The sequence below is a fragment of the Salmo salar genome, chromosome 28, assembly GCF_965601325.2.
Source record: "Salmo salar chromosome 28, fSalSal1, whole genome shotgun sequence".
Lineage (NCBI taxonomy): Eukaryota > Metazoa > Chordata > Actinopteri > Salmoniformes > Salmonidae > Salmo > Salmo salar.
The window spans coordinates 43,598,550-43,617,479 of NC_138318.1; positions in this window are offsets into that span (position 1 = coordinate 43,598,550).

The window sequence follows — 18,930 nt, forward strand, 5'->3', positions numbered from 1 at the left end:
CCCCCTTTCTCCCCCTTCTTCCCCTGTGTTTCATCACCACCTTCCCCTGCATCTCTCTGCTTCCCCCTTTCTCCCCCTTCTTCCCCTGTGTTTCATCACCACCTTCCCCTGCATCTCTCTGCTTCCCCCTTTCTCCCCCTTCTTCCCCTGTGTTTCATCACCACCTTCCCCTGCATCTCTCTGCTTCCCCCTTTCTCCCCCTTCTTCCCCTGTGTTTCATCACCACCTTCCCCTGCATCTCTCTGCTTCCCCCTTTCTCCCCCTTCTTCCCCTGTGTTTCATCACCACCTTCCCCTGCATCTCTCTGCTTCCCCCTTTCTCCCCCTTCTTCCCCTGTGTTTCATCACCACCTTCCCCTGCATCTCTCTGCTTCCCCCTTTCTCCCCCTTCTTCCCCTGTGTTTCATCACCACCTTCCCCTGCATCTCTCTGCTTCCCCCTTTCTCCCCCTTCTTCCCCTGTGTTTCATCACCACCTTCCCCTGCATCTCTCTGCTTCCCCCTTTCTCCCCCTTCTTCCCCTGTGTTTCATCACCACCTTCCCCTGCATCTCTCTGCTTCCCCCTTTCTCCCCCTTCTTCCCCTGTGTTTCATCACCACCTTCCCCTGCATCTCTCTGCTTCCCCCTTTCTCCCCCTTCTTCCCCTGTGTTTCATCACCACCTTCCCCTGCATCTCTCTGCTTCCCCCTTTCTCCCCCTTCTTCCCCTGTGTTTCATCACCACCTTCCCCTGCATCTCTCTGCCTCCACCTTTTCTCCCCCTTCTTCCCCTGTGTTTCATCACCACCTTCCCCTGCATCTCTCTGCTTCCCCCTTTCTCCCCCTTCTTCCCCTGTGTTTCATCACCACCTTCCCCTGCATCTCTCTGCCTCCACCTTTTCTCCCCCTTCTTCCCCTGTGTTTCATCACCACCTTCCCCTGCATCTCTCTGCCTCCACCTTTTCTCCCCTTCCTCCCCCTCCCCTCTAATCCCTCTTCCCCTCATTGTGTATTATGAAGCCAAGCTCAATGATATAAAGAATAATGGAAAACATTTTTGGAGTACTTTAAATGGATTTATCGGCAGAAAGACACATTCAACTCTATCTTTCATCAAATCAGATGGCTTATTCATCATAAACCCATTTAATGTTGCCAATTATTTTAATGATTACTTCATTGGCAAAGTGGGCAAACTCAGGCAGGAAATGTCAACAACGAACAGTGTATTCATGCATAAAAAAAAATTATGAAAGAAAAGCATAGCAAGTTTGAATTTTGTGAAGTTAATGTGGGAGAGGTGGGGAAATTATTGTTATTGATCAACAATGACAAACCTCCTGGCATTGACAACTTAGATGGAGAGCTACTGAGGATGGTATCTGACTCTATAGCCACTCCTATCTGTCATATCTTTAATCTGAGCCTAGAGGAAAGTCTTTGTCCACCGGCCTGGAGGGAAGCCAAAGTCATTCTGCTACCCAAGAGTGGTAAAGAGGCCTTTACTGGTTCTAACAGCAGGCCTATCAGCTTGTTACCAGCTCTTAGCAAACTGTTGGAAAAAATCGTGTTTGACAAAATACAATGCTATTTCTCTGTAAACAAATTAACAACAGACTTTCAGCATGCTTATAAAGAAGGGGACTCAACATGTACTGCACTGACGCAAATGACTGATGATTGGTTGAAATAAATTGATAGTAAGATCAAGATTGTGGGAGCTGTACTGTTAGATTTCAGTGCAGCCTTTGATATTATTGACCATAACCTGTTGTTGAAAAAATGTATGTGTTATGGCTTTTCAACCTCTGCCATATCGTGGATTCAGAGCTAACTATCTAATAGAATTCAAAGGGTTTTCTTTAATGGAAGCTTCTCCAATGTCAAACATGTAAAGTGTGGTGCACCTCAGGGCAGCTCTCTAGGTCCTCTATTTTTAACAAAGACCTGCCATTGGCATTAAACAAAGCATGTTTGTTCATGTATGCTGATGATTCATCCATATACGCATCAGCAACCACAGCTAATGAAGTCACTCAAACCCTTAACAAAGGGTTGCAGTCTGTTTTAGAATGGGTGGCCAGTAATAAACTAGTCCTGAACATCTCTAAAACTAAGAGCATTGTATTTGGCAGAAATCATTCTGTAAGTTCTAGGCCTCAGGTGAATCTGGTAATGAACGGTGGGGCTGTTGAACAAGTTGAACGAAATGCTCTTCAACCGATCGCTGCCCACACCTGCCCACCCGTCCAGCATCACAACTCTGGACGCATCTGACTTAGACTATGTGGACAACTGTTGAACAAGTTGAGGAGACTAAATTACTTGGCGTTACCTTAGATTGTAAACTGTCATGGTCAAAACATATAGATTCAGTGGTTGTGAAGATGGGGAGAGGTCTGGCCGTAAGAGATGCTCTGCTTTTTTGACACCACACTCCAAAAAGAAAGTGCTGCAGGCTCTAGTTTTGTCTTATCTGTCCAGTTGTGTGGTCAAGTGCTGCAAGGAAAGACCTAGTTAAGCTGCAGCTGGTCCAGAACAGAGCGGCACGTCTTGCTCTTCATTGTAATTGGCTGATATAAATACTATGCATGCCAGTCTCTCTTGGCTAAGAGTTGAGGAGAAACTGACTGTATCACTTCTTCTTTGTTTGCATAGTCAACCTACACACAACTCTGACACAAACACTTACCCCACCAGACATGCCACCAGGGTTCTTTTCATGGTCCCCAAATCCAGAACAAATTCAAGAAAGTGTACAGTATTATATAGAGCCATTATTGCATGGGACTCCGTTCCATCTCTTATTGCTAAAATGAACAGCAAACCTGGTTTAAAAAAACTGAAAGCAACACCTCATGGCATAACGCCTCTCCCTTATTTTATGTAACCTTTATTTAACTAGGCAAGCCAGTTAAGAACAAATTCTTATTTACAATGACGTCCTACCCAGGCTCAGGGTCTGTCAAGACGCCTCTAGCACTGAGATGCAGTGTCTTAGACCGCTGTGCCACTCAGGAGCCCTATTTGACCTCGATAGTTTGTGTGAATTGTAGCAGGCTCAAGGGTTTCCACGTCACCAAGTTCAATAACCAAACACACACAGGGAGCGCAACTAGAATGCAAATGGGGAATTTATTAGGGATATTTGCACACGGTGGGGAAGGGGGGGATCCAGCAACCAGTTCACAAGGGGTAATCGTACAGATAATTTTCCCGCTTCTCACACTCTCCATAACACGCGTTTCCCTCTCGGTCCTCTCCCCCTTTGTGCAGTCCGCTTCCTCTTTTATTCTTCAAAGGGGGAGACACTCCAGACCCAAACTGCTACAGACCTATATCTATCCTACCCTGCCTTTCTAAGGTCTTCGAAAGCCAAGTAAACAAACAGATCGCCGACCATTTGGAATCCCACCGTACCTTTTCCGCTATGCAATATGGTTTCCGAGCTGGTCATGGGTGCACCTCAGCCGAGCTCAAGGTCCTAAACGATATCATAACCGCCATCGATAAGAGACAATACTGTGCAGCTGTATTCATTGACCTGGCCAAGGCTTTCGACTCTTGTCAATCACCATATTCTTATCAGCAGACTCAACAGCCTTGGTTTCTCAAATTACTGCCTCGCCTGGTTCACCAACTACTTCTCTGACAGAGTTCAGTGTGTCAAATCGGAGGGCCTGTTGTCCGGACCTCTGGCAGTCTCTATGGGGTGCCACAGGGTTCAATCCTCGGGCTGACTCTTTTCTCTGTATATATCAATGATGTCGCTCTTGCTGCTGGTGATTCTCTGATCCACCTCTACGCAGACAACACCATTCTGAATACTTCTGGCCCTTCTTTGGACACTGTGTTAACTAACCTCCAGACGAGCTTCAATGCCATACAACTCTCCTTCCGTGGCCTCCAACTGCTCTTAAATAAAGCAAAATGAAATGCATGCTCTTCAACCAATCGCTGCACGCACCTGCCCGCCCGTCCAGCATCACTACTCTGGACGGTTCTGACTTAGAATATGTGGACAACTACAAATACCTAGGTGTCTGGTTAGACTGTAAACTCTCCTTCCAGACTCACATTAAGCATCTCCAATCCAAAATTAAATCTAGAATCGGCATCCTATTTCGCAACAAAGAATCCTTCACTCATGCTGCCAAACATACCCTCGTAAAACTGACTATCCTACCGATCCTTGACTTCAGCGATGTAATTTACAAAATAGCCTCCAACACTCTACTCAGCAAATTGGATGCAGTCTATCACAGTGCCATCCGTTTTGTCACCAAAGCCCCATATACAGTCTTGGACAAAAGTTTTGAGCATGACACAAATTGTAATTTCCACAAAGTTTGCTGCTTCAGTGTCTTTAGATATTGTTGTCAGATGTTACTATGGAATAGTGAAGTATAATTACAAGCATTTCATAAGTGTCAAAGGCTTTTATTGACAATTACATGAAGTTGATGCAAAGAGTCAATATTTGCAGTGTTGACTCTTCTTTTTCAAGACCTCTGCAATCCGCCCTGGCAGGCTGTCAATTAACTTCTGGGCCACATCCTGACTGATGGCAGCCCATTCTTGCATAATCAATGCTTGGAGTTTGTCAGAATTTGTGGGTTTTTGTCTGTCCACCCGCCTCTTGAGGATTGACCACAAGTTCTCAATGGGATTAAGGTCTGGGGAGTTTCCTGGCCATGGAACCAAAATATAGATGTTTTGTTCCCCGAGCCACTTAGTTATCACTTTGGCCTTATGGCAAGGTGCTCTGTCATGCTGGAAAAGGCATTGTTCATCACCAAACTGTTCCTGGATGGTTGGGAGAAGTTGCTCTCGGAGGATGTGTTGGTACCATTCTTTATTCATGGCTGTGTTCTTAGGCAAAATTGTGAGTGAGCCCACTCCCTTGGCTGAGAAGCAACCCCACACATGAATGGTCTCAGGATGCTTTACTGTTGGCATGACACAGGACTGATGGTAGAGCTCACCTTGTCTTCTCCGGACAAGCTTTTTTCCGGATGCCCCAAACAATCAGAAAGGGGATTCATCAGAGAAAATGACTTTACCCCAGTCCTCAGCAGTCCAATCCCTGTACCTTTTGCAGAATATCAGTCTGTCCCTGATGTTTTTCCTGGAGAGAAGTGGCTTCTTTGCTGCCCTTCTTGACACCAGGCCATCCTCCAAAAGTCTTCGCCTCACTGTGCATGCAGATGCACTCACACCTGCCTGCTGCCATTCCTGAGCAAGCTCTGTACTGGTGGTGCCCCGATCCCGCAGCTGAATCAACTTTAGGAGACGGTCTTGGCGCTTGCTGGACTTTCTTGGGCGCCCTGAAGCCTTCTTCACAACAATTTATCTGCTCTCCTTGAAGTTCTTGATGATCCGATAAATGGTTGATTTTACTGGCAGAAATAACCTTGCCTGTGAAGCCCTTTTTGTGCAAAGCAATGATGACGGCACATGTTTCCTTGCAGGTAACCATGGTTGACAGAGGAAGAACAATGATTCCAAGCGCCACCGTCCTTTTGAAGCTTCCAGTCTGTTATTCAAACTCAATCAGCATGACAGAGTGATCACCAGCCTTGTCCTCATCATCACTCACACCTGTGTTAACGAGAGAATCACTGACATGTCAGCTTGTCTTTTTGTGGCAGGGCTGAAATGTAGTGGAAATGTTTTTGGGGGATTCAGTTTATTTGCATGGCAAAGAGGGACTTTGCAATTCATTGCAACTCATCTGATCACTCTTCATAACATTCTGGAGTATATGCAAATTGCCATCATACAAACTGAGGCAGCAGACTGTGAAAATTAATATTTGTGTCATTCTCAAAACTTTTGGCCACGACTGTACTACCCACCACTGCAACCTGTATGCTCTCGTTGGCTGGTCCTTGCTTCATATTTGTCGTCAAACCCACTGGCTCCAGGTCATCTATAAGTCGTTGCTAGGTAAAGCCCCGCCTTATCTCAGCTCACTGGTCACCATAGCAGCACCCACCCGTAGCACTCGCTCCAGCAGATATATTTCACTGGTCACCCCCAAAGCCAATTCCTCCTTCGGCCGCCTTTCCTTCCAGTTCTCTGCTGCCAATGACTGGAACGAACTGCAAAAATCCCTGAAGCTGGAGACCCATATCTCCCTCAGTAGCTTTAAGCACCAGCTGTCAGAACAGCTCACAGATCACTGCACCTGTACATAGCCAATCTGTAAACAGCCCATCCAACTACCTCATCACCATATTGTTATTTGTTTTATTTATTTTTGCTCCTTTGCACCCCAGTATCTCTACTTGCACATTCATCTTCTGCACATCTATCACCCCAGTGTTTAATTTGCCATACAATTTTGCCACTATGGCCTATTTATTGCCTCACCCCCCTTATCCTACCTCATTTGCACACACTTTATATAGACTTTCTTTATTGTATTATTGACTGTATGTTTGTTTATTCCATGTGTAACTCTGTGTTGTTTGTGTCGCACTGCTTTGCTTTATCTTGGCCAGGTCGCAGTTGTAAATGAGAACTTGTTCTCATCTAGCCTACCTGGTTAAATAAAGGTGAAATATATATATATATATATATAATATATATATATATATATATATATATAATATATACTGCTCAAAAAAATAAAGGGAACACTTAAACAACACATCCTAGATCTGAATGGAATAAATAATCTTATTAAATACTTTTTTATTTACATAGTTGAATGTGCTGACAACAAAATCACACAAAAATAATCAATGGAAATCCAATTTAACAACCCATGGAGGTCTGGATTTGGAGTCACACTCAAAATTAAAGTGGAAAACCACACTACAGGCTGATCCAACTTTGATGGAATGTCCTTAAAACAAGTCAAAATGAGGCTCAGTAGTGTGTGTGGTCTCCACGTGCCTGTATGACCTCCCTACAACGCCTGGGCATGCTCCTGAGGAGGTGGCGGATGGTCTCCTGAGGGATCTCCTCCCAGACCTGGACTAAAGCATCCGCCAACTCCTGGACAGTCTGTGGTGCAACGTGGCGTTGGTGGATGGAGCGAGACATGATGTCCCAGATGTGCTCAACTGGATTCAGGTCTGGGGAACGGGCGGGCCAGTCCATAGCATCAATGCCTTCCTCTTGCAGGAACTGCTGACACACTCCAGCCACATGAGGTCTAGCATTGTCTTGCATTAGGAGGAACCCAGGGCCAACCGCACCAGCATATGGTCTCACAAGGGGTCTGAGGATCTCATCTCGGTACCTAATGGCAGTCAGGCTACCTCTGGCGAGCACATGGAGGGCTGTGCGGCTCCCCAAAGAAATGCCACCCCACACCATGACTGACCCACCGCCAAACCGGTCATGCTGGAGGATGTTGCAGGCAGCAGAACGTTCTCCACGGCGTCTCCAGACTCTGTCACATCTGTCACATGTGCTCAGTGTGAACCTGCTTTCATCTGTGAAGAGCACAGGGCGCCCGTGGCGAATTTGCCAATGTTGGTGTTCTCTGGCAAATGCCAAACGTCCTGCACGGTGTTGGGCTGTAAGCACAACCCCCACCTGTGGACGTCGGGCCCTCATACCACCCTCATGGAGTCTGTTTCTGACGGTTTGAGCAGACACATGCACATTTGTGGCCTGCTGGAGGTCATTAATCGGGGCTCCGGCAGTGCTTCTCCTGCTCCTCCTTGCACAAAGGCGGAGGTAGCGGTCCTGCTGCTGGGTTGTTGCCCTCCTACGGCCTCCTCCACGTCTCCTGATGTACTGGCCTGTCTCCTGGTAGCGCCTCCATGCTCTGGACACTTCGCTGACAGACACAGCAAACCTTCTTGCCACAGCTCACATTGATGTGCCATCCTGGATGAGCTGCACTACCTGAGCCACTTGTGTGGGTTGTAGACTCCGTCTCATGCTACCACTAGAGTGAAAGCACCGGCAGCATTCAAAAGTGACCAAAACATCAGCCAGGAAGCATAGGAACTGAGAAGTGGTCTGTGGTCCCCACCTGCAGCACCACTCCTTTATTGGGGGTGTCTTGCTAATTGCCTATAATTTCCACCTGTTGTCTATTCCATTTGCACAACAGCATGTGAAATGTATTGTCAATCAGTGTTGCTTCCTAAGTGGACAGTTTGATTTCACAGAAGTGTGATTGACTTGGAGTTACATTGTGCTGTTTAAGTGTTCACTTTATTTTTTTGAGCAGTGTATATATTTTTTTTAAATCCCAAAGCACTCAATGGCTTAATGATCCACCGGCTTGCCTCGTTGGGGCAGGAAGTCCATATAAGGCTCGGGGGTGGAGCCAACGGACTGCAAGATATCTTCCTTCAATCACCACTCCCCTCATCTCTCCCTGCCATCTGCCACAGTGTATGTATTGATATGTAGGCTATGTGTGCCTTTAAACATATTTTTATGTAGTTCTGATCTTGAGCTGTTGTTGTCTGTTAATGTTCTGTATTATGTCTCATGTCTCATGGAAGAGTAGCTGCTGCTTTTGCAACAGCTAATGGGGATCCTAATAAAATACCAAATACCATCAACTCCTTGGTGAACCTACATCACAGCCACTGACAAAGCACATGCCTGTAATTTCTACATTGTAGAGCAGCAAGAGAGAGTGGTTGCATCACTGTATCACATTCAAAGATCAATTTATAGCCATTAATCTAAAATAATTAATAGATTTTAAACAAAAAACACTTTCGTTTGTCATAGACAGACAAATCAAATCAAATGTATTTATATAGCCCCTATTACATCAGCTGATATATCAAAGTGCTTATACAGAAAGCCAGCCTAAAACCCCAAACAGCAAACAATGCAGGTGTAGAAGCACGGTGGCTAAGAAAAACTCCCTAGAAATGCCAAAACCTCGGAAGAAACCTAGAGAGGAACCAGGCTATGAGGGGTGGAGATTATAACAGAACATGGCCAAGATGTTCAAATGTTCATAAATGACCAGCATGGTCAAATAATAGTAATCACAGTGAACATGTCAGGGTTCCATAGCCGCAGGCAGAACAGTTGAAACTGGAGCATCAGCACGGCCAGGTGGACTGGGGACAACAAGGAGTCATCATACCAGGTAGTCCTGAGGCATGGTCCTAGGGCTCAGGTCCTCCGAGAGAAAGACAGAAAGAGAGAAAGAGAGAATTAGAGAGAGCATATTTAAATTCACACAGGACACCGGATAAGACAGGAGAAATACTCCAGATGTAACAGACTGACCCTAGCCCCCCGACACATAAACTACTGCAGCATAAATACTGGAGGCTGAGACAGGAGGGGTCAGGAGACACTGTGGCCCCATCCGATGATACCCCCGGACAGGGCCAAACAGGCAGGATATAACCCCACCCACTTTGCCAATGCACAGCCCCCACACCATTAGAGGGATATCTTCAACCCCCAACTTCATCCACCAACTGTTATATCTGGAGTATTTCTCCTGTCTTATCCGGTGTCCTGTATGAATTTAAGTATGCTCTCTCTAGTTTTCTCTTTCTTTCTCTCTCTCGGAGGACCTGAGCCCTAGGACCATGCCTCAGGACTACCTGGCATGATGACTGGTCCCGTCTGGCTCAGTTGGTAGAGCATGGTGTTTGCAATGCCAGGGTTGTGGGTTTGATTCCCATGGGGGACCAGTACGGAGAAAAAAATTATGAAATGTATGCATTCACTACTGTAAGTCGCTCTGGATAAGAGCGTCTGCTAAATGACTTAAATGTAAATGTAAACTTACCATCCTGAGACAAGGCTGACTATAGCGCACAAAGATCTCTGCCAGTTGTTTAGATAGACTGCTCAGTGCATTCAACATGTCAATACCTCTCATAAATAAAAGTAGTGATGAAGTCAATCTCTCCTCCACTTTGAACCAGGAGAGATTGACATGCATATTATGAATATTAGCTCTCTGTGTACAAGGGCCAGCAGCCATGCTGCCCTGTTCTGATCCAATTGCAAGTCTTTTTTTTTGTGGCACCTGACCACATGACTGAACAGTAGTCCAGGTGCTACAAAACTAGGGCCTGTAGGACCTGCCTTGTTGATAGTGTTGTTAAGAAGGCAGAGTAGCGCTTTATTATGGACATACTTCTCCCCATCTTAGCTACTATTGTATCAATATGTTTTGACCATGACAGTTTACAATCCAGGGTTACTCCAAGCAGTTTAGTCATCTCAACTTGCTCAATTTCCACATTATTTATTAGAAGGTGTAGTTGAGGTTTAGGGTTTAGTGAATGATTTGTCCCAAATACAATGCTTTTAGTTTAGAAATATTTAGGGCTAACCTATTCCTTGCCACCCACTCTGAAACTAACTGCAGATCTTTGTTAAGTGTTGCAGTCATTTCAGTCGCTGTAGTAGCTGACGTGTATAGTGTTGGGTCATCCTCATACATAGACACTCTGGCTTTACTCAAAGCCAGTTGCATGTGGTTAGTAAAAATTGAAAAAAGCAAGGGCCTAAACAAGGAATTCCTGATTCTACCTGGATTATGTTGTAGAGGCTTCCATTGAAGAACACCATCTGTGTTCTGTTAGACAAGTAACTCTTTATCCACATTATAGCAGGGGGTGTAAAGCCATAACACAGATGTTTTTTCAGCAGCAGACTGTGATCGATAATGTCAAAAGCTGCACTGAAGTCTAACAAGACAGCCCCCACAAGCATTTATCATCAATTTCTCTCAGCCTATCATCAGTAATTTGTGTAAGTGCTGTGCTTGTTGAGTATTCTTCCCTATTAGCATGTTGAAAGTCTTCTGACAATATGTTTACTGTGAAATAGCATTGTATCTGGTCAAACACAATTTTTTCCAGAAGTTTACTAAGGGTTGGTAACAGGCTGATTGGTGGGCTATTTGAGCCAGTAAAGGGAGCTCCACTATTCTTAGCTAGTGGAATGACTTTAGCTTCCCTCCAGGCCTGAGGGTCTAGTAGGCTTAAGTGGAAGATGTGGCACTATCGTCTGCTATTATCCTCAGTAATTTTCCATCCAGATTGTCAGACCCTGGTGGCTTGTCATTATTGATACACAACAATAATTCTTTCACCTCTTCCACCCTGACTTTACGTAATTCAAAAGTATAATTCTTGTCTTTCCTAATTTGGTCAGATCTACTTGGATGTGTAGTGTCAGTGTTTGTTGCTGGCATGTCATCCCCAAGTTTTCTTATCTTGCCAATGAAAAAGTCATTAAAGTAGTTTGCAATACCAGTGTGCTTTGTGATGAGTGAGCCATCTGATTCAATGAATGATGGAGCCCAGTTGGCTTTTTTACCCAAAATTCCATTTCAAGCTTTTTACTATCATTCTTTATATAATTTATCTTTGATTCATAGTATAGTTACTTTTTATTTTTATTTAGTTTAGTCACATGATTTCTGAATTTGCAGTACGTTTGCCCTCAACCATACAATTAATCAATTCCTCATCAATCCAAGGGGCTTTAACAGTTTTTAAAGTCATTTTCTTAATGGGCGCTTATTAGTAACTGGAATAAGTAGTTTCATAAATGCGTCTGGTTGCTCCTCATTACACACCACAGACCAGCAAATATTCTTTACATAATCAACATAAGAATCACTACAAAACGTACTGTATGACCTCTTATACACTATATTAGGCCCAGCCTTTGGAACTTGGGTTTTCCTAGATATGGCTACTATATTGTGATCACTACATCCTATGTATTTGGATACTGCTTTAAAGCAAATATTTGCAGCGTTAGTAAAAATATGATTAATACATGTTGATGATTTAATTCCAGCGCTGTTTGTAACTACCCTGGTAGGTTGACTGATAACCTGAACCAGGTTCCAGGCACTGCTTACAGTTTGAAGTGTTTTCCTGAGTGGGCAGCTTGATGAAAGCCAGTCAATATTTAAATCACCCAGAAAATATTGATATCACATACATTATCAAGCATTTCACACATGTTATCCAGATACTGACTGTTAGCACTTGGTGGTCTATAGCAGCTTCCCACCAGAATGGGCTTTAGGTGAGGCAGATGAACCTGTAGCCATATTACTTCAACAATATTTAACATTAGATCGTCTCTAAGCTTGACAGGAATGTGGTTCTGAATATAGACCATAACACCGCCTCCGTTGGCATTTCTTTTCTGTAGATGTTATAACCATGTATTGCTACCACTGTATCATCAAAGGTATTATCTAAGTGAGTTTCAGAGATATTCAGAATATGAATGTCATCTGTTACAAGCAAGTTATTGACTTCATGGACCTTGTTTCTCTGGCTGCATATGTTAATATGGGCAATTTTTTAGCACTTTTCTGGGTTGCTTGATTGTTTTTAATGCTTTACTGGGAAGCTTATCAGAGGTAAACTTACTCATGTTATTTACATTGGAGCTGATAGTGCAGGGTGAGCTGCATAAAGTGGTCTTCCTACTATTGCACACTGCCTCAGTGCAAACAGTGTAACTCTGGTTTATAGGCTCATGTTTACTGCTTACAATATCTGTAGGATAAACAGATGTATTCAGTGTAATTAGGGGTACATCAATTAAATTACTTACAGGAGGAACTACTGTAGCCTAGTGGTTAGAGCGTTGGGCCAGTAACTGAAAGGTTGCTGGATTGAATCCCCGAGCTGACAAGGTAAAGATCTGTTGTTCTGGTCCTGAACAAGGAAGTTAACCCACTGTTCCCCGGTAGGCCGTCATTGTAAATAAGAATTTGTTCTTAACTGACTTGCCCAGTTAAATAAAATAAAAATTAAGTGACCTCCTCAGCAATTTATATCTATTTTTACCAGAAAGATAAAAGATTTTAACCTTGAACAAGCAGTATTTCTAATCAGTATTTGTATCTTCCATGATGGTAAGGTTTATTGATACACCATCCAAAGTGTAATTAATAACTTCACCATGCTCAAAGGGATATTCCGTGTCTGTTTTTTTTTGCCTCTACCAATAGGTGCCCTTCTTTGAGAGGCATTGGAAATCCTCCCTGGTCTTTGTGGCCGGAAAAACCTCCCTGGTCTTTGTGGCCGGAAAAACCTGCCAGAAATGGTCGCCTCGCTTCAAGTCATTATGAAACTATGCAGTATTTTGTTTTTTAATGTATTATTTCTTACATTGTTACATTACGACCAGGAGTACGACTTTCCCGAAGCGGATCCTCTATTTGGACCACCACGCAGGGCAATGGATCTAATCCCAGAAGCTGATCCAAAACAATGGCGCCGCAGAAGGTTGCAGAAAGAGCAGCCTCCTGGTCAAGCTCCATAGACGTGCATTCTAGTTTCTGGGCAGGAGTAGTAACCAGATTAAATCGGGTACGTTTTTTATCCGGCCGTGAAAATACTGCCCCCTATCCCAAAGAAGTTAAGTCATTTAGCAGACGCTCTTATCCAGAGCGACTTACAGTAGTGAATGCATACATTTCATACATAAAAAAAAAAAAATGCACTGGCCCCCCCATGGGAATCAAACCCACAAACCTGGCGTTGCACACACCATGCTGGCTTTGCAAACACCATGCTCTAACAACTGAGCCACAGGGAAGACTAGTTTGGATAGGCAATCACTTGAAAAACTACAAACCACTTCCTGGTTGGATTTTTTTCTCCGGTTTTTGCCTGCCATATGAGTTCTGTAATACTCACAGACATCATTCAAACAGAGTATTTTCTATCCAAATCTACTAATAATATGCATATCTTACCTTCTGGGCCCGAGTAGCAGGCAGTTTAATTTGGGCACGTTATTCATCTGAATTTCCGAATACTGCCCCCTGTCACCAAGAAGTTAATAAACAGATCACTGACCATTTAGAATCCCACCGTACCTTCTCCGCTGTGCAATCCGGTTTCCGAGCTGGTCACGGGTGTACCTCAGCCACGCTCAAGGTACTAAACGATATCATAACCGCCATCGATAAAAGCCAGTACTGTGCAGCCGTCTTCATCGACCTGGCCAAGGCTTTCGACTCTGTCAATCACCGTATCCTTATCGGCAGACTCAACAGCCTTGGTTTCTCAAACAACTGCCTCGCCTGGCTCACCAACTACTTCTCAGACAGAGTTCAGTGTGTCAAATCGGAGGGCCTGTTGTCCGGACCTCTGGCAGTCTCTATGGGGGTGCCACAGGGTTCAATTCTCGGGCCGACTCTCTTCTCTGTATACATCAATGATGTTGCTCTTGCTGCTGGTGATTCTCTGATCCACCTCTACGCAGACAACACCATTCTGTATACATCTGGCCCTTCTTTGGACACTGTGTTAACTAACCTCCAAACGAGCTTCAATGCCATACAACACTCCTTCCGTGGCCTGCAACTGCTTTTAAACGCTAGTAAAATCAAATGTATGCTTTTCAACCATTCGCGGCCCGCTCCCGCCTGCCCGACTAGCATCACTACTCTGGATGGTTCTGACTTACAATATGTGGACAACTACAAATACCTAGGTGTCTGGTTAGACTGTAAACTCCCCTTCCAGACTCACATTAAGCATCTCCAATCCAAAATTAAATCTAGAATCGGCTTCCTATTTCGCAACAAAGCCTCCTTCACTCACGCTGCCAAACATAAAAAATATCTTCCAATACTCTACTCATCAAACTGGATGCAGTCTATCACAGTGCCATCCATTTTGTCACCAAAGCCCCTCATACCACACACCACTGCGACCTGTATTCTCTAGTCGGCTGGCCCTTCCTACATATTTGTCGCCAGACCCACTGGCTCCAGGTCATCTATAAGTCTATGCTAGGTAAAGCTCCGCCTTATCTCAGCTCACTGGTCACCATAACAACACCCACCCGTAGCACGCGCTCCAGCAGCTATGTCTCACTGGTCGTCCCCAAAGCCATCCCCATATTGTTTTAATTTACTTTCTGCTCTTTTGCACACCAGTATTTCTACTTGCAGATCATCATTTGCTCATCTATCACTCCAGTGTTAATTTGCTAAACTGTAATTACTTTGTTACTATGGCCTATCTATTGCCTTACCTCCTCATGCAATTTGCACACACTGTATATAGATTTTATTGTATTATTGACTGTACGCTTCATGTGTAACTCTGTGTTGTTGTTTGTGTCACACTGCTTTGCTTTATCTTGGCCAGGTCACAGTTTTAAATGAGAACTTGTTCTCTACTAGCTTACCTGGTTAAATAAAGGTGAAATAAAATATATATTTTTTATTTATTTCAGGAGCCTGTAAAATAGCCGCTTTCGATGCAGAGCCATTCTACAATCCCTAAGTAATCCATATCAAATCAAATCAAATGTATTTATATAGCCCTTCTTACATCAGCTGATATCTCAAAGTGCTGTACAGAAACCCAGCCTAAAACCCCAAACAGCAAGCAATACAGGTGTAGAAGCACGGTGGCTAGGAAAAACTCAATAGAAAGGCCAAAACCTAGGAAGAAACCTAGAGAGGAACCAGGCTATGAGGGGTGGCCAGTCCTCTTCTGGCTGTGCCGGGTGGAGATTATAACAGCACATGGCCTAGATGTTCAAATGTTCATGAATGACCAGCATGGTCAAATAATAATAATCATAGTAGTTGTCGAGGGTGCAACAAGTCAGTATCACAAGAGTAAGTGTCAGTTGGCTTTTTCATAGCCGATCTTTGAGAGTATCTCTACCGCTCCTGCTGTCTCTAGAGAGTTGAAAACAGCAGGTCTGGACAGGTAGCACGTCCGGTGAACAGGTCAGGGTTCCAGCAGGTCTGGGACAGCAGGTCTGGGACAGGTAGCACGTCCGGTGAACAGGTCAGGGTTCCAGCAGGTCTGGGACAGCAGGTCTGGGACAGGTAGCGTACACAGCTGTTTACAATGCTGTTCTGTTGTTCTATTGGACAGTAGATTCTGTCTATTTGACAGTAGAAGCTGTGATCATGCTGGTATGCTCTGATTATTCAGTTGTGAATAAATGTTTTGGAACTAAAAACTGTGTGTGTGTGCATGCGTGCGTGTGTGTGTGCATGCGTGCGTGTGTGTGTGCGTGTCTTGTTTGTGATTCAATGTGTATGTATAGCTTGGTAAAACTGAAGAGACGTTCTGGACGGGGTATTTGAGTCGTATTTACTGTTCCAGCCCTGCCTCAAACAAATACTGCTTCCCTGCTGTTCAGAGATTGATAGATATAAGAGTTATGGGGAAATGAACTCTGTATATACAGCTTTGGGGAGAGCAGGTGTACTCTAGCTGTGTGTACAAGCTTTTATAAAGACATTGGGAGGGCTATTATGACTACAGGTGTACTCTAGCAGTGTACACTATCTTACATAGGTTTTCAGCATGTTTTTTATTTATTTCTGTACAACAACAAAAAATGTACAATGGGGATCAATGGTAAAGAATGTTTGTTTTCCCCAAATTGTGGGCGTGATCGAGGGGAATTTCTTCTTATGACAAGAATACTGACTCGGAATGTAGCAGCAAATAGGGTTCCGCTATCGTTAGAACCCTCTTTAATGAATCTCAAAGGTTCAACAAAGAACCTTTTCGAAGAACCTAAAGGGTTTATTATTATGATTAGGGGTAACTGACAAGTTGAAGCAGGTGTGGTAGCTCTGGAACGGCTGGTGGGTCCTGAGGAGAGAATTGAGAACAGTTAGACAACAGTTCTCATTTGACATAAGGCCACATGTAAGTCTTTCCCAAGGCACCGTTACTGGCCATAACCATATTTATTTCACATGCAATGGCATAACACAAAAAATTAGATCCATTAAACCGGAACGACACTAAATCACAACAGATTAAGTTACACACACAGCGGAGAGAAAGAGAGAGCTACATATCTGACGAATGAACAGATACAGTTGAAGTCGGAAGCTTACATACACCTTAGTCAAATACATTTAATCTCAGTTTTTCACAATTCCTGACATTTAATCCTAGTAAAAATTCCCTGTTTTAAGTCAGTTAGGATCACCACTTTATTTTTAGAATGTGAAATGTCAGAATAATAGCAGAGAGAATGATTTATTTCAGCATTTATTTATTTCATCACACTCCCAGTGGGTCAGAAGTTTAAATACACTCAATTAGTATTTGGTAGCATTGCCTTTAAATTGTTTAACTTGGGTCAAACGTTTCGGGTTGCCTTCCACAAGCTTCCCACAATAAGTTGGGTGAATTTGGGCCCATTCCTCCTGATAGAGCTGGTGTAACTGAGTCAGGTTTGTAGGCCTCCTTGCTCGCACACACTTTTTCAGTTCTGCCCACAAATTTTCTATGGGATTGAGGTCAGGGCTTGTGATGGCCACTCCAATACCTTGACTTTGTTGTCCTTAAGCCATTTTGCCACAACTTTGGAAGTATGCTTGGGGTCATTGTCCATTTGGAAGACCCATTTGCGACCAAGCTTTAACTTCCTGACTGATGTATTGAGATGTTGCTTCAATATATCCACATAATTTTCCTCCCTCATGATGCCATCTATTTTGTGAAGTGCACCAGTCCCTCCTGCAGCAAAGCACCCCCACAACATGATGCTGCCACCCCCGTGCTTCACGGTTCGGATGGTGTTCTTTGGCATGCGGCTTGTTTCATCAGACCAGAGGACATTTCTCCAAAAAGTACGATCTTTGTCCCCATGTGCAGTTGCAACCCGTAGTCTGGCTTTTTTATGGCGGTTTTGGAGCAGTGGCTTCTTCCTTGCTGAGCGGCCTTTCAGGTTATGTCGATATAGGTCTCGTTTTACTGTGGATATAGATACTTTTGCACCTGTTTCCTCCAGCATCTTCACAAGGTCCTTTGCTGTTGTTCTGGGATTGATTTGCACTTTTCGCACCAAAGTGCGTTCATCTCTAGGAGACAGAACGCGTCTCCTTCCTGAGCGGTATGACGGCTGCGTGGTCCCATGGTGTTTATACTTGCTTACTATTGTTTGTACAGATGAACATGGTAATTGCTTCCAAGGATGAACCAGACTTGTGGAGGTCTACAATTTTTGTTCTGATGTCTTGGCTGATTTCTTTTGATTTTCCTATGATGTCAAGCAAAGAGGCACTGAGTTTGAAGGAAGGCCTTGAAATACATCCACAGGTGCACCTCCAATTGACTCAAATGATGTCAATTAGCCTATCAGAAGCTTCTAAAGCCATGACATCATTTTCTGGAATTTTCCAAGCAGTTTAAATGCACAGTCAACTTAGTGTATGTAAACCTCTGACCTACTGGAATTGTGATACAGTGAATTATATGTGAAATAATCTGTCTGTAAACAATTGTTGGAAAAATGACTTGTGTCATGCACAAAGTAGATGTCCTAACTGACTTGCCAAAACTATAGTTTGTTAACAAGAAATTTGTGGAGTGGTTGAAACACGAGTTTTAACCTCTCTAGGGCCGGCGGGACGAAATCGTCCCACCTACGTAACAGCCAGTGGAATCCTGTGGCGCGTTATTCAAATACCTTAGAAATGCTATTACTTCAATTTCTCAAACATATGACTATTTTACAGCATTTTAAAGACAAGACTCTCGTTAATCTAACCACACTGTCCGATTTCAAAAAGGCTTTACAACGAAAGCAAAACATTAGATTATGTCAGCAGAGTACCCAGCCAGAAATAATCAGACACCCATTTTTCAAGCTAGCATATAATGTCACAAAAACCCAGAAGACAGCTAAATGCAGCACTAACCTTTGATGATCTTCATCAGATGACACACCTAGGACATTATGTTATACAATACATGCATGTTTTGTTCAATCAAGTTCATATTTATATCAAAAACCAGCTTTTGACATTAGCATGTGACCTTCAGAACTAGCATACCCCCCGCAAACTTCCGGTGAATTTACTAAGAATTTACTAAATTACTCACGATAAACGTTCACAAAAAACTTAACAATTATTTTAAGAATTATAGATACAGAACTCCTCTATGCACTCGATATGTCCGATTTTAAAATAGCTTTTCGGTGAAAGCACATTTTGCAATATTCTCAGTAGA